This window comes from Diabrotica virgifera, chromosome 2, assembly GCF_917563875.1.
Source record: "Diabrotica virgifera virgifera chromosome 2, PGI_DIABVI_V3a".
NCBI lineage: Eukaryota > Metazoa > Arthropoda > Insecta > Coleoptera > Chrysomelidae > Diabrotica > Diabrotica virgifera.
Genome location: NC_065444.1, coordinates 177,654,994 through 177,676,174, shown reverse-complemented (window position 1 = coordinate 177,676,174; position 21,181 = coordinate 177,654,994).

Sequence of the window (21,181 nt, the reverse complement as noted above, 5' to 3'; positions counted from 1 at the left end):
AGAGCAGCATATGTGCCTCCTGATGAGAGACTAATAAGTTTCGAAACCGGTAGAGGTGCTTGCAGCACTCTCTGATTGGACTGGAATATGGTTCGGCTGTATTTTCGTTTTGCAACGAAATTGAAAATGGTTATTCATTTTTGATTTACATTTACTCTGTGTGGAGTATGAAGGGAACCAGTCTCGTTGGAACTTTACCGCGCTGAGCAGATGTGACGTGAATTGTAAATTGTAGAATTCCCTCATCTTCCTTAGTCTCAGCATCCGTATGGCTTGCAAATTGTAGAAGCCTCGGAGGTGTAACCAGAGAAGGTTCCCATTGTTTTCATTCTGGTGGGATATGTTGTATGCCATTAGAGTGAAAACTTAGTCTTTTGCTAGCAGTTGCCGCTAGGGCATCTATACCATTTCGTTCGTTGCAATTCGGGACTGCACGCTGGGGTTTGTTTTGGTTGGATCAGGGAGAGCAGCATATGTGCCTCCTGATGAGAGACTAATAAGTTTCGAAACCGGTAGAGGTGCTTGCAGCACTCTCTGATTGGACTGGAATATGGTTCGGCTGTATTTTCGTTTTGCAACGAAATTGAAAATGGTTATTCATTTTTGATTTACATTTACTCTGTGTGGAGTATGAAGGGAACCAGTCTCGTTGGAACTTTACCGCGCTGAGCAGATGTGACGTGAATTGTAAATTGTAGAATTCCCTCATCTTCCTTAGTCTCAGCATCCGTATGGCTTGCAAATTGTAGAAGCCTCGGAGGTGTAACCAGAGAAGGTTCCCATTGTTTTCATTCTGGTGGGATATGTTGTATGCCATTAGAGTGAAAACTTAGTCTTTTGCTAGCAGTTGCCGCTAGGGCATCTATACCATTTCGTTCGTTGCAATTCGGGACTGCACGCTGGGGTTTGTTTTGGTTGGATCAGGGAGAGCAGCATATGTGCCTCCTGATGAGAGACTAATAAGTTTCGAAACCGGTAGAGGTGCTTGCAGCACTCTCTGATTGGACTGGAATATGGTTCGGCTGTATTTTCGTTTTGCAACGAAATTGAAAATGGTTATTCATTTTTGATTTACATTTACTCTGTGTGGAGTATGAAGGGAACCAGTCTCGTTGGAACTTTACCGCGCTGAGCAGATGTGACGTGAATTGTAAATTGTAGAATTCCCTCATCTTCCTTAGTCTCAGCATCCGTATGGCTTGCAAATTGTAGAAGCCTCGGAGGTGTAACCAGAGAAGGTTCCCATTGTTTTCATTCTGGTGGGATATGTTGTATGCCATTAGAGTGAAAACTTAGTCTTTTGCTAGCAGTTGCCGCTAGGGCATCTATACCATTTCGTTCGTTGCAATTCGGGACTGCACGCTGGGGTTTGTTTTGGTTGGATCAGGGAGAGCAGCATATGTGCCTCCTGATGAGAGACTAATAAGTTTCGAAACCGGTAGAGGTGCTTGCAGCACTCTCTGATTGGACTGGAATATGGTTCGGCTGTATTTTCGTTTTGCAACGAAATTGAAAATGGTTATTCATTTTTGATTTACATTTACTCTGTGTGGAGTATGAAGGGAACCAGTCTCGTTGGAACTTTACCGCGCTGAGCAGATGTGACGTGAATTGTAAATTGTAGAATTCCCTCATCTTCCTTAGTCTCAGCATCCGTATGGCTTGCAAATTGTAGAAGCCTCGGAGGTGTAACCAGAGAAGGTTCCCATTGTTTTCATTCTGGTGGGATATGTTGTATGCCATTAGAGTGAAAACTTAGTCTTTTGCTAGCAGTTGCCGCTAGGGCATCTATACCATTTCGTTCGTTGCAATTCGGGACTGCACGCTGGGGTTTGTTTTGGTTGGATCAGGGAGAGCAGCATATGTGCCTCCTGATGAGAGACTAATAAGTTTCGAAACCGGTAGAGGTGCTTGCAGCACTCTCTGATTGGACTGGAATATGGTTCGGCTGTATTTTCGTTTTGCAACGAAATTGAAAATGGTTATTCATTTTTGATTTACATTTACTCTGTGTGGAGTATGAAGGGAACCAGTCTCGTTGGAACTTTACCGCGCTGAGCAGATGTGACGTGAATTGTAAATTGTAGAATTCCCTCATCTTCCTTAGTCTCAGCATCCGTATGGCTTGCAAATTGTAGAAGCCTCGGAGGTGTAACCAGAGAAGGTTCCCATTGTTTTCATTCTGGTGGGATATGTTGTATGCCATTAGAGTGAAAACTTAGTCTTTTGCTAGCAGTTGCCGCTAGGGCATCTATACCATTTCGTTCGTTGCAATTCGGGACTGCACGCTGGGGTTTGTTTTGGTTGGATCAGGGAGAGCAGCATATGTGCCTCCTGATGAGAGACTAATAAGTTTCGAAACCGGTAGAGGTGCTTGCAGCACTCTCTGATTGGACTGGAATATGGTTCGGCTGTATTTTCGTTTTGCAACGAAATTGAAAATGGTTATTCATTTTTGATTTACATTTACTCTGTGTGGAGTATGAAGGGAACCAGTCTCGTTGGAACTTTACCGCGCTGAGCAGATGTGACGTGAATTGTAAATTGTAGAATTCCCTCATCTTCCTTAGTCTCAGCATCCGTATGGCTTGCAAATTGTAGAAGCCTCGGAGGTGTAACCAGAGAAGGTTCCCATTGTTTTCATTCTGGTGGGATATGTTGTATGCCATTAGAGTGAAAACTTAGTCTTTTGCTAGCAGTTGCCGCTAGGGCATCTATACCATTTCGTTCGTTGCAATTCGGGACTGCACGCTGGGGTTTGTTTTGGTTGGATCAGGGAGAGCAGCATATGTGCCTCCTGATGAGAGACTAATAAGTTTCGAAACCGGTAGAGGTGCTTGCAGCACTCTCTGATTGGACTGGAATATGGTTCGGCTGTATTTTCGTTTTGCAACGAAATTGAAAATGGTTATTCATTTTTGATTTACATTTACTCTGTGTGGAGTATGAAGGGAACCAGTCTCGTTGGAACTTTACCGCGCTGAGCAGATGTGACGTGAATTGTAAATTGTAGAATTCCCTCATCTTCCTTAGTCTCAGCATCCGTATGGCTTGCAAATTGTAGAAGCCTCGGAGGTGTAACCAGAGAAGGTTCCCATTGTTTTCATTCTGGTGGGATATGTTGTATGCCATTAGAGTGAAAACTTAGTCTTTTGCTAGCAGTTGCCGCTAGGGCATCTATACCATTTCGTTCGTTGCAATTCGGGACTGCACGCTGGGGTTTGTTTTGGTTGGATCAGGGAGAGCAGCATATGTGCCTCCTGATGAGAGACTAATAAGTTTCGAAACCGGTAGAGGTGCTTGCAGCACTCTCTGATTGGACTGGAATATGGTTCGGCTGTATTTTCGTTTTGCAACGAAATTGAAAATGGTTATTCATTTTTGATAAAGTTATTAGTTTTCGAGATATTTAAAGTTAAACATGTAACGGCACAGTTATTTAGTTATTTTGATTAATATATTGTGCCGCTTAATTTTTAGTTTCAAATATCTCGAAAATTACTGGTTTTATCGTTAAGAATGAATAATATACTCTTCAGTCTTAACGATAAAATTATTAGCTTTCGAGATATTTGAAATTAAAAATTAAGCGACACAAAACATTAATCAAAATTACTGTGTTTAACTTCATGTTTAACTGTTACATGTTTGACTTCAAATATCTCGAAAACTAATGACTTTATCGTTACGAGTGAGGAATAAGCTATTTACATAGAGAGTATCGGAGAATCTAAAAATTGTGCAAAAATGGCAATTTCGCCAGTGACATAAAATTTGGGAAGTGTCAATCATTTGATTTCCCCTGTCGTACATCTCTAGTAGTATACGGAAACCTGTATTTAACATAATTTTATAGGGTGTATGAAAACACTACACCTTCTACCAAGTATGAAAAGGATAAGTATAATAGTTTTAAAATATTGAGCAAAAATAATTTTTAAATTTTTAAATAAAACACGCTGTAACTCAGTAAGGAGCTATATTTTATTTAAGTGATTTTGATTAAATCTTAATATTTTGAGGTCTAGAATCGACAACTCATAGATGGGACATTTTTAATAAAACCCCTCTATAAGCAAAACTATATCTTTTACTATAAGGAAAAAAGAAGAAGAAAAAACGACAAAAAAGTTTGTTAATTAGTGAAAAATTTCCAGGAACCCAATTATCGGAACAGCATTTAAAAATATTTAATTCCCGCGACGTTATTAAAAAAAAACAAATTATAAACAAATTAGAACAATTTACAAATGTCATTTTAGAGGGGTGTTAAATTGAAATTTGAATTTATCAATACATTTATCGAAAACATACATAAAAATAAAAGTAATGAGATTTTAAACAGGTTTATATTCTTTTGGTAACAACCGCGTTTTTGCAATTGAATATATGGTAACATTTGATAAACAAATTAAATACATCATAAATTATTAAATATTTTTTAAACAGTTTTTTTTTGCTTAATAGTGGTAACATTAAAAGCTTCTTCCATTAAATAAAATAAATTATAATGCTTATTTAAAAGGCAAAAAATATTTTTTTGGAAATTTGATTTTTATATTTTATATACAGGGTGAGGCAAATAAAGGGCCTATTAGAAATATCTCGAGAACTAAAGGCAATAGAATCATGAAAATTGGAATAAAGGGGTTTTGAAGGATGATCTATGAAATGAAAATGTTTTCATCTCTTTGCAACTTCCGGTTATACCGGAAGTTGCTTATAACTTCGTTTTTTTTAATGGGACACCCTGCATATTTTGCATTTCGTTGCTACGAAATTAATACAAAAAAACGTAATTATCTTTAAAATACCCTGTATAATATTACAAAACCTCATATTTTAAGAAAGAAGACATCGAAGAGAATCCAAAAATGTAAAAATATACTGGGTGTCCTATTTAAAAAAACGAAGTTATATGCAACTTCCGGTATAACCGGAAGTTGCAAAGAGATGAAAATATTTTCATTTAATAGATCATCCTTCAAAACCCCTTCATTCCAATTTTCATGATTCTGTTGCCTTTAGTTCTCGAGATATTTCTAATAGGCCAGTTATCTGCCTCACCCCATATATTGTATAACTACTTAAATAAATAGGAGGCCAAATTTAATTGAGTGAGTCTTATGTAAACGATTTATCCTTCAGCTTTGTAGAAAAAGACACTAAAGACCTTCATTAAAATGTAAATTACCTCAGCAATTAAAAAAGTAAATGTTGTGCAAAAATTACCCCTTTTTAATTATTTAAACAATGATCCCCTTACAGTGTTGCCAATCGCATTTCTCTAGATTATCCGATGATCGCTCGAAAAATATCCGATTTGTCACGAAAAGGTACGCTAGGTCAAAAATTATTGAAGATATTCTTCTTTAGCGGCGAATCGATTGAGGGTAAAATTGTACGTTTACCGCGCGCCTGCGCACACTGACAGTATGTAGTTCATTGCTAATCTTTCAAGATAGATATGTATGTATCTGTAACCGTGCAAATAAGTCATTAAAAGTATATATTAGTGGTTTTAGGAAATGTATTATTTATTATAATTCTTGTGTTTTTGGATTAATAAAATATTATGTAAGCATAACATTTTTACACTATATGTCGTGTGCCGTGTTGTGTAATTATATCCGAAACTTACATGTCTATTTTTAGTGCCTCGATGGAGTAGTTAGAAATGCGTTGGCACTGAGATTGGAAGGTTGCATGTTCAATTCCCGGGCGATTCATGTTTTTTTTTATTTTTGGTTGTTTTAATAAAAATTTTTTGAAAGTGGTAGATAAGAAAGTTAGTTTGATTTTTAAATAAAATACAAATAACCTTTTAAGTATATTTACTTCGTTTAAATTACCTATTATATAATAGAAGAATATCTTCTTACGTGCGTACATAGTACACACACATTCTTTTTTTCTGTTATTAAAATCAATGTTGCCAATGTTATTCTTTTAGTCCCCTTAACAACCATCAAATAACAAAATCCGTTATTCTTCCGCCAATCAGTTGATTGTAATCAATTATCATTATGATAATTAACATAATTGATTGATTAATTAATTATTAATTATCAATTAACGGAACAATTATTAACATAATTGATTAATTAATCAATTAATCTCATAATTGTAATCAATTATGTTTTCAACAACCCAATCAAAGTTGACATTGACAGTAAGTAAATATTTAATAATGATCAGTTGATTCCATTTCTGATTAGCGTTCGAACAACCGGCCCTTTAATCTACTGGATTCTCTATTTCACAATTTAAAAATTTTCGTGTATAGATGAAAATCTCGTATCCTAGCTGATTATTACCTAATTCATGTATGTAAATACTATTTACTTAACATTATTATAATATCCGTATTTTGTATTATCGTAAGTGTTAAATTCTAAATAAATAAATAAATCTAAATATTTCATTATTTGGATGGTTATATTAATTTATTATAATTATTTAAATATATTATTCAAAAGAAACATTTTGTTTATTCTAAGGAACTTTCAGCCCTCGGTAATAATGTAATCTTCCATTCTGCGTTCAAATTTTTCAAAAATATTTATTAGTTTTCTCAGGATTCGAAAAAAATGAATACGTTTAAAGATTATTGGTCCCAAATTTTGCGCCTACACTCTTTTAACAACTAAAGATTTATTACAACTAAAACAATAGAAATGTATTTGACAGTCTTGTAGTTATTAAGGTATCAAAATTATTATTCATAATACCCGTGGTGCGTTCAACGTTAATGTCCGACTAAATAATTTTTATAGGCAAAAAATATGAAGGATTTTTGAGTTAATTAGTAGATATCTAGATATTACTAGTTTCAAATAAGTAGATTTTTATACAACCACTATTCCAAATGCATTTTTCTGCACAATTTTATGTTAACAAACGTAATATTTTCTCACAGAATAACTGACAGTAGTGTGCAGAAAAGTGACGTTTCTGTGCCGGAAAGTTTTTTTCTGCTAGTACCATTACATTCCTCAAAAAAATCATAAATATAATTAGGTAAGTATAACATGTTTTGATGAAATGGTTTTGTTTAAGATATTAGATTTGATAGAACTTTACAAAAAAGAACTAGATTTAACTACATCTCATGTCCGAGAAATCTGGAAACGTTTACTTAAGCACTGCACTACATAAAATGAAATTAAAACTAAATCGTACGTGAATTAGCTTTCATAAGTTTAAAGACTAAAAACTAAAAACTCATAAATAACATCGGACGGCAGACAGTTTTTGAAATTTGAATTGGATTAGTATGCCTTAAGTGGATGCACTTGTGCATTTAAATTCTAAACAAAAGAATCGGCACATGTCCCTTTGGTCAAAAGATGAAAAGTATCGGATGTCACTAACATTCATCCAGTATAGGCTATTTATAAAAATTTGGGTGGAACCAAATAAAATTAATGTGTTGTTGGTGTTGGGAATATATAAATGAGAAAGTTTTAGTCGATGGTAGATACACTGAAAAATATCCGCAAATATCCGATTTATTTAAAGATACGAAGAAGATACGACAACTCTCAAAAAGGTACGCAAATCGGATAATTATCCGCCGATTGGCAACACTGTCCCCTTATATGATTTGGATCTTGAAAATATCTGTTGTACTCACCTAAACTTTGATATAAAATTTGTTACAACCTGTACGAATTTACATTTTGATTTACATGTAGTGTAATCTTATTTTACTAGACTATATGAATCCTTTTGCATTCAATTATGGAGAGCTTCTGGAAAATCATTGACCACTTGGCATGGGGGACAAATGAAAATTGCATTGTTGTAGGCTGAAAATGCATTTTCCAAAGTGCATCTCAAAGTGTTCAAAAAATAAAAATTCACAACTGGGAAAATCATCATGGAAATGAGTTCAATTTTCATAGTTGAGGGATTTTTGAGGTCGCTAAAGAAAAGAATATTGGATCGGCAAAGCTGTAAGAGGTACCTACCTGGTGCCCGGTATCCCTGTATACACGTCGTCTCCTTGAGTTTTATGGAAATTAATTATGAAAAATTTTGAAACATATTATCCGGAGGTTTTTGAGGTTGCTGAACACCTATATTTCTTTGACGATGTAGTACGAGGTGTCTGGTGCCCGGTATCTACGTTATCTCCTGGGGTTTTACGAAAATTCGTTATGAAAATCGTTGAAATTTACTATCTTGATATTATTGAGATCGCTGAACAGGATTATTGCATCGAAGATTTTATATGAGGTACCCGGTACCCGGTATCTACGTCGTCTCCTGAAGTTTTATGAAAATTCGTTATAAAATTTAAGAGGGAGCAACAATAACAGTAAGTTGTTTTAATTCTTACAGCTCCACCGCCCAATATTCCTATTCAGCGACCTCAAATCAAAACCCTCCGACTATAAAAATTTAACTTATTTCTATGATTATTCCCCGAGTTGTGAATTTTTATTTTTTTAACACTTTGAGATTCACTTTGAAAAACGCATTTTCCTCCAACAATAATGCTATTTGTATTTGCTCCCTATACCAAGTAGTCAAGAATTTTCATGAATCGAATGCAAAAGGTTTCATAACTATATGTCTAACTTTAGAAAAGTTAGAGGTGGAACAGTTTCATCGTGTTACATCTGCACATTAGTCTACATATTAGCCCACACTAGCCTGGGATTCATGTTAGTGCTTCTAAGAGCCCTCATCGCCAATTTACTATGTGTAAATATATTATCTTCTTCAGTTTGAAAGTTCCATGTTAATTTCTTTTGCGAAATGTAAGATTCCATAAATCTCTGTGCCTAATCTTCCTAATGTACCTAATAAAAATGTTTACATTTCCACCATTACTGAATATTCCTAAACTCGACACTTTTGCCGTTTTGGACCTGTATGTGTACCAAATATAACTCTGCGCATCTACAAGGGTTATGTTTCCCTTCCTCATTCCCATTTTGGACTGATGTTTTACTAAGAAAAGTATTTTACCCTTGTACCTAGCTACCATATAATCCTAGGTCATCATCTATTGGGCAAAATTGAATTCATTTATGAAATTTTTCTTCCTCTTCTAATGGCTCTACAAAACTTGTGAATCTTGGCCTGCTTAACAACGTTCTTTCATTCTGCCCTCTCGGATACTTTTCTTCGCCACTGCCTGATGTTTATCGTTTTAAGATCTCCTTCTACGTTGTCTATCGATCTTTAACGGGGCCTGTCTCTTGTTCTATTTCCTTGGGGCTTTCACCTCTGGTTTACATTTACAGTTCAATTATCTGGCAGTCTTTCTAAGCGATCAAGCCAGTATAGTCTGTGTGAATGAAAGTTCATTTTAATTCTACACGAACCATCGCTGCAATGGGTTGGTCCAAATATCTTTCATATTATTTTGCGTTCAAATATGGTCAGTTTATTTTCATTTATGATATTACTATATTATAACATAACCATTAGATTGCTCAGGTTTTCAGACTACGGTCTCAAATATCACATTCTCGCTTCCCCTTATAACATTGTGCAAAGGAGGGCGGTCTATAGTAGAGCCTGTATACGTGGGCAGTCCGATAAGTACTTAGCCTACAAAAGAAAAAGGAAAATTTTGGAAAAGTGGCAATTTATTTTTCTACATAGTCTCCTTTTAGTTCGATACACTTGACCCAGCGATGCTCCAACTTCTTTAACCCGTCTGAAAAATACCTTTTCTCGAGGTCTGCAAAATAGGCTTCCGTGGCGGCGATGACCTCCTCATTCGAATTAAATTTCTGCCCAGCGAGTGTCTTTTTCAAGTTTGGAAACAAATAGTAGTCGCACGGGGCCAAATCTAGAGAATAAGGTGGATGGGGCAACAGTTCGTAGCCCAATTCGACCAATTTGGCCATGCCGGAGGTGTGAGCCGGTGCGTTGTCATGGTGGAAGAGCTTTTTTTTCTTTGCCAAATGGGGTCGTTTTTTCTTCAATTAGGCGTCGAATCGGCCCAATAATTCGGCATAATAGAGCCCTGTGATCGTTTTGCCCTTCTCCAAGTAGTCGATGTAGATCACACCTTGTGAATCCCAGAAAATGCTGGCCATCACCTTTCCGGCCAGTTGGACAGTCTTCGCCTTCTTCAAAGCACGTTAGCCGGGTGCTGTCCACTCATTGGACTGTTCCTTGGTTTCTGGTGTATACCAGTGAATCCATGTTTCATCGACGGTTATGAAACGACGTAAAATCTCCTTTGGATCGCACTTTATTAGCGTCAAACACTGCTCTGAAGTGGTCTCACGGTTGCGCTTATTGTCTGAAGTGAGCAAATGCGGCACCCATCGCGTTGACAGCCTTCTCATGGGCAAAATTTCATGCAGGATATGACCTACGCGGTCTTTTGAGATGCCTACTGTGTCAGCTCAATCAATCTGTGTCAGATCAATTTACGGAGGCATAAATACACAAATGGGAAGGAGAAGCAGGACAAATAAAGAGTTGGAAGAGCTGTATACCGAACCAAAAATCACCTCAATAATAAAGGCGCATAGAATAAGATGGCTGGGACATGTGCAAAGATTGGAAAACCATAGAATGGCCAGGATGATATTGAACAGGAAACCAGTAGGGAAAAAAAGGAAAGGAAGACCCCGTAAAAGATGGTTTGACAGCGTCCAAGCAGATTTACGAGCATTAAAAATAGAGAACTGGAGAAACAAGGTATTAGACAGAAGAGAATGGAGAGGAGTGGTAAGAAGAGCGCAAGAGAAATTGTAACAGAACAATGTGCCATGAATTGTAAAATGAGAGCTATATATATGTATATATTTATATGATGTATTTTTTAATAGACAAATTAATATTGTATATTGTAGATATGTATAGTAAAAAAATGTAATTGTGTTTTTCACGCCCAGGGCCTACATGGCCTGTTGAGCAAAAATAAATAATAAAAAATAATAATAATACTGTGTCAGCTATCTCGCGCACCTTCAGTCGGCGGTCTGCCATACAAGATCGTGGAATTTTGTCATGTTATTCTCCGTGGTAGCCATTTTCGGGGCACCTACGCGTGGCTCATGAAAAACCGACGTTTGTCCACGTTGAAACTCATTAAACCAATTTTTGGCAGTTGCCATCGAAGGAGAAGAGTCACCTTACACAGCATCCAAGCGCTCTTTCCCTTCCAAAAACAAGATTCGAATCACCGACCGATATTGCTCTTTTTCCATTTTATTAAAATCCACGGATTTTCACACGTAATCACAACAATACTATAATTTCGATTTGGCTGAAATTTTGACATTAGCCGTCTACGAGAAAGCATTAAATGACAGTACACTTCATTTGCGATAGTGGCGCCATCGGGTGGAGAGGCTAAGTACTTATCGGACTGCCCTAGTAATTGCTATTATATGCAGATCCACTGTTATGCCAAGACACGCAGGTTTTTGCACCTTGTTTAGTTTTATTAGGGCTCTCTTTTGCTGCCCCTTTGGTCATCATTCTCATATTTAATTTTTTGTTTTAGCACAATTTTGTAAATCAAAGATAACATTTTTATTTTTAAACCCCGCATATTTACATCAGTACCTCTGCCTATTATTAACGGAGTCACTGTTTTCTTGATTATTCGTCCTTTCTGCTAAATTCAAGTAAGTGTCAAAATTTATATTCCCACCCCAAGGTACTTTTCGTCACTGACCATATTCAGATTTCTACTATTTAAATTGAGGGGACCTAATCCTTCTACGTTCCTCCTTCTGGTAAATTTCATGGTTTTGGAGTTCTGTAAGTTTATTAAAATGAGATCGCCTCTGGAGAGTAATGGGAATGCATACTATGATCATTATTATACAACATATATTCTGAATATATACTGAAGAAAGTACTAGAATATTGGGATAGAGTAATCACTATAGGATCTGGAAAAATCAGTAACCTGCGATTCGCAGATGACATACTTACAATATCAGCGAATGAAATCGAAATGACTATAAATAATCTCGTATGGCATTTTTGCCGGGGAGATCCTTTCGGATAGTTCCAGCGCCAATTACATCTTTAACCCTGTTTCAAGTAACTAGTGTCGATGTACACTAGCCCAGGGGGACCGACGGCTTAACGTACTCTCCGAGGCACGGTGAGACGGCTCGTGTCATTATTGGAAATGAAAATGGTTTGTCTTTGGCAGGGATCGAACCCACGTCTACTGGCGTATGAGGCCAGCGTTTATGCCGTTACCCACGGCCGCTCACATCGAAATGACTACCATCAGCAAACACGAAGAAATAATAAATACTAAGCTCAGGTTGGTCACTGTCCTTATATTTACCATTGTTACATATGCTGCTAAAAATGACATAAAAACCTTAAAAATAATAAATTGGATAAAAAACAAAAAAGAATCCTGGAAGAGATCGAAACCCAAAACGTGTTGTCGTATCAATGATGATACTGGCTGTTGTCGTATCAGTGATGATACTGATATACGTAGCTGAAGCCAACGCTGAGACCTAGATTCTCAAAAAAATCAATAGATGTAAGACTGAAGCCTGCGAAATGTATGTAAATCTAAGGAAGAATTTTAAGTGTATCCTGAACAGGACAAAGAATCAACAGCCAATTTTAGGAGAGCTTCATATAAATTATGGCTTATAAATTATACGTTATTGAAAAAACGTCCGAGCCGCTCATTAAGAAAAAAGTGTCCCAACTCAAAGAACAACTTTTTCAGGGGAGACAAAAATCGATTTTTTAGATTTTAATTTAAGTCTAAGTTTTAACGGTAACTAGTGCTAAAATTTATAAATTAAAAACGTAGAATTTACACTTCGGCGCAAAAAAATCGATCCACTAAAAATTTGGTCATTTTTGATGTTTCGAATTTCCTAAACCTGTTGTCCGATTTAAGCGATTTTTTACCACGTTATAGCCTTATTCATTGACAATATCGCTGTAATAAAATTATTGCTAGACAGTCAACCTGTCATTGCATACCGGGTGTACGAATCAAACCAAACTTTTTTCTCAAAGTTCACATCACCGTGTGGATTATTCTATCATTTATAAAATACTAAAATTAAAACCCAACTATAAGCTTAGGTTTTATTAACATTTTGCATTTAGATTCATTCGCTTAGGTTTGATAATAAAAAAGTTAGGTACTTTAACAACTGACCATGTTCGTCATCAGTACAGGGTGTTTTCTAAATAAGTGCGTGAAACTTTAAGGGGTAACTTTACATGAGAAAATAATGACAATTTGCTTTATAATCATAATATGTCCGCACACGCTTCTTTCCGTGATACGGGATGTTCAATTTTTTTTACAAACTGACGATTCATTTATTGCTTTAAAACCAGTTAAGATATGCAAATGAAATTTGGTGGGTTCTAAGACGTAGTTATTGCACATTTTTTTAACATTGTATATTCACCATTGGCGTGCGTACGGGTAATATTATCGGTCATAATACCCATTTGCGCGCCAATGGTGAATATTAAATTCTTAATGGTATGTCAAAGAATGTGCAATAGCTACGTCTTAAAACCCACCAAATTTGATTTGCATATCTCAAGTGGTTTTAAAACAATAAATAAATCGCCCGCGTTTGCAGACATATGATTATAAAACAAATTGTCATTTTTTTCTCATGTAAAATTACCCCTTAAAGTTTGTCGCACTTATCTAGAAACACCCTGTACTGATGACGAACATGGCCAGTTGAAGTACCTAATTTTTTTATTATCCAACATAAGCGAATGAATCGAAAGACAAAATGTTAAGAAAACCTGAGGCTATAGTTGGGTTTTAATTTCAGTATTTTATAAATGCTAAAATAATCCACAGGGTGATGCGAACTTTAAGAAAAAAACACAGTTTGATTCGTACGCCCGGTATACAATGACAGTTTGACTGTCTATCAATAACATTATTACAGCGATATTGTCAATGAGTAAGGCTATAACGTGGTAAAAAATCACTTAAATCGGACAAGAGGTTTAGGAAATTCAAAACATCAAAAATGACTAAATGACTAGTAGATAAGTGAATGTTTCTAGCTGTGTAAGAGGCAAAACCGAAAGAACTATGATTGTATAAATATCTTGTGTGGACTGTTATTATCTTGGTTCTAATAAAAGGAATTTTTATCTTCAACTTATTTATTACATTTATTCTTCTTCTAAAATACAAATGCTTTTCGAAGGTGTACGTAATGAAGTTAAATTATTGGATTTTGTCATTCTGATAATCGGCAACTTTTTTAAATAATAGCAAATATTTCATTGCCACCTTATTGAGCATTTAACAGATTATGCATTAAGTTTTAACAATGATATTTATCTGCTTTAACAAAGAAATAAGATCAAAACTTTGAGTTATGTCACTTTGGCCACTTTTCTTTGAAAATGTTGTTTTTTTTAAAAAACTTTTTTAAAAATTAACGAATATAATCTAGCTCACTTCTTGAAATACAACGGTTTTTGTGTTAAATAACGATAAGTTCATATAATAACGAATGTCAGATCATAACTGAAAGGTGTCGTTGTTCCGGAATAAAAGTATTCATTTCACCACCAAAGGAATAATGACACTACCGCCATCTTTCGAAGTTGAAGGTAAACATTTATGTCACATTTTTCCTGATCAAATTATAGGATATACTAGGTTTGTTCCAACTCGATACAAAACCGTTTTTGAATCGTTACGCGCATGCGCATTAACCAATAATTATGCGCAGTAATACATTTTTCGATACTACGGTTACTCATAACCGTTCAAGAACGGTTTTGTATCGAGTTGGAACAAACCTTTTGACTCAATTAAACAAGATAACTGGATTTATGAGTTTTTTGAGTTGTGTCACTTTTCTTTCGGTTGAGCGAACACCTAACCTATCCGAACGAATACCTACTTCAGTCACATAGCCAAAAGAACAGGAACTATGGAAATATTGATAGTAGAAGAAAACGAAGAAGTTGGAAGACTTGTAGGACGAACTCCAATACGATGGACAGACAGATTGACGACTCTGGTGGGAAAATTTCTAACACTACACGTCCTACACATTATCGCAGTGAATGGAAAATGTGCAATCTAATACCATTTAGAGTTTCACTGATCCTGAGTGGTGTTCCTGAAACCTGACTAGTGTTCATGGAATTAGGAACAGAAAGTATAGTCAGAACATTTTTTTTGTTTTTTTTTCTGGCCTTGGTTTAGAAATAGTCAGAACCTGTTGCGTTATATCTATAACTGTGCCATTAAATTTGACCTAGGCTAAAATGGTTAATCAGCTGTACAGCCCAGAACATGATATCTGTCGGAACTGAGCCAACCTATAAGCCCATCCATGAAACATTCCACAAGTGAGGAGATGGGAGATGTGTGTTTCTCTGTCCACCTTTCTCATTTTACAGAAATAATATCATAGTAGGTAAGCCGTGTTTAGACAGAACACCTGCGATTACTTTGATTGAGCAACATGATATCTTTATCTTTAGAACATGATATCTGTCGGAACTGAACCAACCTATAAGCCCATCCATGGGACATTCCACAAGTGAGGAGATGGGAGATGTGTGTTTCTCTGTTCAACTTTCTCATTTTACAGAAATAATATTATCATAGTAGGTAAGCAATGTTTAGACAGAACACCTGCGATTACTTTGATTTAGCAGAAGCTCAAATACTATTTTTGCATAGTGAAGTGAGGATGTGTTGATAATAACGGTTGTATTTGTTTCTTGCCTGAAATAGTTTTAGGGTACGCTAAGCTCCTTTTCCCATTTTCAGATATGAATGACTCTAGTCTATAAGTCGTTGTGTGTTAGCTCATACTTGTTGATGGTGATATATAGTGGAAGTTCTAGTGACAGTAAATATAAGCTATAAGCAGCAGAAACCAGTTACCTATATAACATAAGCTGCAGCATCCATAGAAGACTATACGACAAATAACTAGAGATAATCTGCAAGAAATAGGTATATGAGAGTGAGGTATGGTAAGATATGATATGCATATAATCGTGACAAAGCCTGTAGGTAAAGTGTTTTAACATTTCTGAAGTACCAAAAGCAAATTAAGATCCAATATCTAGCGTTACTCTCAATATTTTTAGCTATATACATAGCTATTAATGTATGTTCGCCAGACGAATGGAGAAGCAGTACATTAGTACCTATTTACAAAAACAAGGGAGATAAATAACAATGCACAAACCCCAGTGCCATAAAAATACTTAGTTAGATCATGAAAGTAGGTACGGTAAAGAGTAGATTGCTCGAAGGATACGTAAAGAAAACGAAATATACGATAATCAGTTCGGCTTTATGCAGGGAAGATGCACCACAGATGCAATTTTCATTAGGAAGTTTATGGAAAAATACAGGAATAAAGAAAAAACGCTCATATGGTTTCATTGATCTTGAGAAAGCATATGATAGAGTTCCTCGAGAGATTCTGTGGTGGGAACTAAATAAGAAAGGAGTCCCTAGTAAATATGTAAATATTGTGAGAGATATGTATGAGGGAATAACTAGTGTTAGGACAGGTGTGGGGGAGACTGATATAATTTCATTTGAAAGTAAATTTACACCAAGACTCGCTGCGTAGTCCTTATCTGGTCTTGTTAGTTATAGAGCGAAACTACAGGGTAACATTCCTTGCTTAGACTCTGCTAGACTCTGCAAGATAGATAAAGTCATAGGTAAGCGAGGACCCAGTACGAGAATATCATCATCATTCTCTTTGCCTTATCCCTATGCGGGGTCGGCTTCTCTAATTGCATTTCTCCACACCATTCTATCTTGGGTCATATCAATGTTAATCCCCTTTACCAACATGTCCTGCCTTTACGTCTCCCCCCAGGTCTTCTTTGGTCTTCCTCTCCTACTCCTTCCAGGAATCTGCACTTCAGCTATTCTTCGTATTGGGTGAATAACGGCTCGACGTTAAACATGACCAAACCATCTTAACCTATGCTCTCTCATTTTGGCATCAATTGGTGCCACACCTAGACTTCCCCTAATCTACCCATTTCTAATTTTAACCTTCTTTGTCACTCCACTCATCCATCCAAGTATTCTCATTTCCGCCACATGCATTCGTTGTTCCTCTTTCTTTTTCACTGCCCAACATTCAGTTCCGTACATCATAGCCGGTCTTATGGCTGTTTTATAGAATTTTCCCTTAAGCTTCTTTGGAATTTTTCTGTCACACAACACACCACTCGCTTCTTTCCACTTTATCCATTCAGCCCTAATTCTACTGCATGCATCTTCATCTCTTTCTCTATTACTCTGTAATACCGATCGTAGGTACTTAAAACTATTGCTTTTCACAATCATTTCACCATTTATTTGTAGTAACTCCATCTTTAATTGAACATTCCAAATACTCTGTTTTTGTCCTACAAAGTTTTAAACCTTTTTCCTCCAGAGCTTGTCTTCACTGTTTTAGTTTTTGTTCTAAGTCTCTTTCACTATTTCCTATTAACACTATATCATCAGCATACATTAGGTACCATGGAATTCTACCCTGTATTTTCGCTATTATCTGGTTCAAAACTAATGAGAATCAATAAGGACTAAGCACCGAGCCTTGGTGCAATCCTTCTTTCACCTGAAATTTTTCAGTCTCTCCCACACCTGTCCTAACACTAGTCAATGTCGTTACTCCCTCATACATATATCTCACAATCTTTACAGATTCGCCAGGGACTCCTTTCTTATTGAGTGCCCACCACAGAATCTCTCGTGGAACTCTATCATATGCTTTCTCAAGATCAGTGAATACCATATGAGAGTTGGTCTCTTTATTCCTGTATTTTTCCATCAGTTGCCTTACAATGAAAATTGCATCTGTTGTTGATCTGCCTGCCCTGCATAAAGCCAAATTGATTATCGGATATTTCGGTTCCTTCACATATCCGTCTATCAATTACTCTCTCCCATATTTTCATGGTGTGGCTAAGTAGTTTTATAGCCCTGTAGTTTGTACATTGTTGTACGTCTCCTTGTTTTTGTAGACAGGTACTAATATACTGCTTCTCCATTCGTCTGGTATTTGTCCAACTTCCATAATTCTATTAAATATACCTGCCAGCCAACTTATTCCTGTCCCTCCCAATGCTCTTTATACTTCCCCAGGAATGTCATCTGGTCCGACTGCTTTTCCTTTCTTTATTTTTTGAAACGCTTGAGTAACTTCCCCGTTTGTTATTCTGGTAACCATTGCTGTTACTGTCTCCGTTAACTCCACAGGCTGTCTGTCAAATTCTTCATTTAATAAACTGTCAAAATACTTTCTCCATCTCATTTTGACATCCTTTTCGTGAATTAGTATTTTATTATTTTCATCTCGGATACATCTAATCTGATTAAAATCACTTGCTTTCTTTGCTCTCTGTTTGGCTATTTTATATATCTTTGCTTTGCCTTCCCTGGTATCAAGTTGATCGTATAGGTTTGAATACGCTTCTGCTTTAACTTTGGCTACTGCTATTTCCCCTTCCTTTTCGCGACCATATAGTTTTGAAGATCTGTGTCGGATCTGGTTTCTTGCCACTTTTTATATAATTTTTTCTTCTCTTTTATTTTTCCTTGTATTTCATTTGATCTCCACCAAGTCTCTTTCATGGCTGCGGAGAAGGAGAATATCATAGAAGGAGAATATCATGGTTGTGGAATTTGAGAACATGGTTTAAGGAAACTTCAACGGGACTGTTTCGAGCTGCAGCGAGCAAGTTTATAATTGCCAATATGATTTCCAACATCCGAAACGGATAGGAGCCAGAAGGAGAAGAGCATTCCTTGGTGCTTAATATATGCTGATGACGTGGTATTGGTGGGAAATAGTGAAGGCGACTTAGAACAAAAACTGGACTAGAGAAGACAAGCTCTTGAGGAAAAAGGTTTAAAACTTAGTAGGATAAAGACAGAGTAGTTGGAATGTCCGTTTAAAGAATAATCATCATCATCCAGCCCTTTGCGTCCACTGCTGGACATAGGCTTTCCTCATTTTTGTCCATTGTGCTTTGTCCGTTTAAAGATTGAGTTACTACAAATAAAATGATATCTCTGGATGGTGAAATGATTGTGAAAAGTAAAAGTTTTAAACAACTAGTATCAGTATTACAGAGTAAGGGTCAAATAGATGCAAATGCGTTCAACAGAATTAGGGTTGGATGCGTGAAATGGAAGGAAGCGAGTGGTGTGTTGTGTGACAGAAAAATTCCAATGAAGCTGAAGTGAAAATTCTATAAAACAGCCATTCGACCTTTTGTGATGTACAAAACTGAATGCTGGGCAGTTAAAAAAAAAAGAAACAGCGAATTCATGTGGCGGAAATGAGAATACTTAGATAGATGAGTGGAGTAACAAATAATGATACAATTAGGAACGAGTATATTAGGAGAAGTCTATGGTTCTCATGGTAGACATGGTTTGGTCATGTTCAACGACGAGACGTTAATTACCTGGAAAGTAACCGAAAGTACCGAAGGTACCGAGAGTTCCTGGAAGTAGCAGGAGAGGAAGACCAAAGAAAACCTAGAGAGAGCCGCTTAGGCAGGACATGTCAGTAAAGGGGATTGATGTTGATATGACCTAAGATAGAAAGTTATGGAGAAATGCAATTAGGGAAGGCGACCCCGCCTAGGGAAAATGGCTAAGATAATTATAATGATAATGATGATGAAGAGAAATATAATGATGAATAATAGCTATCGATGTATGTCGCAAAAGCATGAAACCAAATACTAACATTCTTAGAAATGTTTCTTATACATAAAACAAGGCAAATATAGTAAATAAATATATACCTATACCGCTGCAGCTTCAATATTATGGAATGCTACAGGTATATAAAACCGTTGCACCTTCAATATTAAGAAATTTTATAAGTACCTACTACTATTTTAAGCAATGCTGAGCTCAGAGTCATGACGACTTTGGCTACATGACGCGGAAGCTAATAGAAGAATATAACAAATAGTCTCTCGGGGTCTCGAAGTCAACATTAAAAAAACTGAAGCCATGTGTATTGGAGGTACAAAGCAGTCTATTACATTAGACTAGACGATGGGGTAAAAATTAAACACTGTGATGAGTACAAGTACCTGGGCATGAAGATAAACCAAGATGGAACACTCGATGCTGCTATAGTAGATAGAAACGTACAGGGTAGAAAAGCCATATCCATGATGAACGGCATTCTGTGGGATCAACCAATATATAAAGCGAACAAAGAGTTCATATACAATACCAAACTTAAAAGTATAATCACATATAAGAGTGAAGTTTGGTCACTGAAGCAAAGATCAGGGAAAATGCTACTAGTAACAGAAATGGACTTCTGGAGAAGAGCAGCAGGCAAATCAAGAAGAGATCGAATACCAGATGAGAGAATACGAGAAATGATGGGAGTCACACATACAATAATTGATGACATAAAAACAAAATAACTCATATGGTACGGCTATGTGCAGAGAATGCCAGATGACATGATCCCTAAACAGATTTTGGTGGATACCACAAGGGAGAAGGAAAGGAGGAAGGCCGAGAAGAAGATGAAGGGAGGGAATTGAAAAGAAACTAGAGGAAAGAGAAATCCCTCCAGGTCTACGGCTAAACAGAGAATAATGGCAGTTAGGAGTCGAAAGACGTCAGAGAATGCTGTAAATCGATATTAGTACTACTATCCTGTCTTGTGGAATATTTAACTAGGTACATTAGACTAATAAGGTAATACTGTTCGTCAAACCATTTATCCTACCGATTTATTTGATCGACTTTGATTAACCTTAAAGATTTCTGTATATTAAAAATACCTCGAATGTTTCGTAGGTACCGATAACAAACTGAAGTTTCCTTACGATCCATAGTCCACATTTCTTCTCTTTAATACCATGTTACCAATTTCCTGTTTCAATCGTCTTTAGTTTCAAGTATCTACTTATAATTAGTATTGTTCATATTTTTAATTCTATTAAGAAATTTCATGTAGTTTTAAAATATATTCTTTAATCAACGTAAAGTATTTTTATTATAATTTTTTTATTTATAAAGATTTGATAATGTTGTTATTTATATTGACTTCATAGTAACAAGAACGGCAACAATGTTAAAATTGATATTATTTATTTTCTTAGCGGTGTAGTTTCCACTGGGTATTAACATAAATTTAAATTTACACGTCAAGGTTGAAAGATATATTTTACA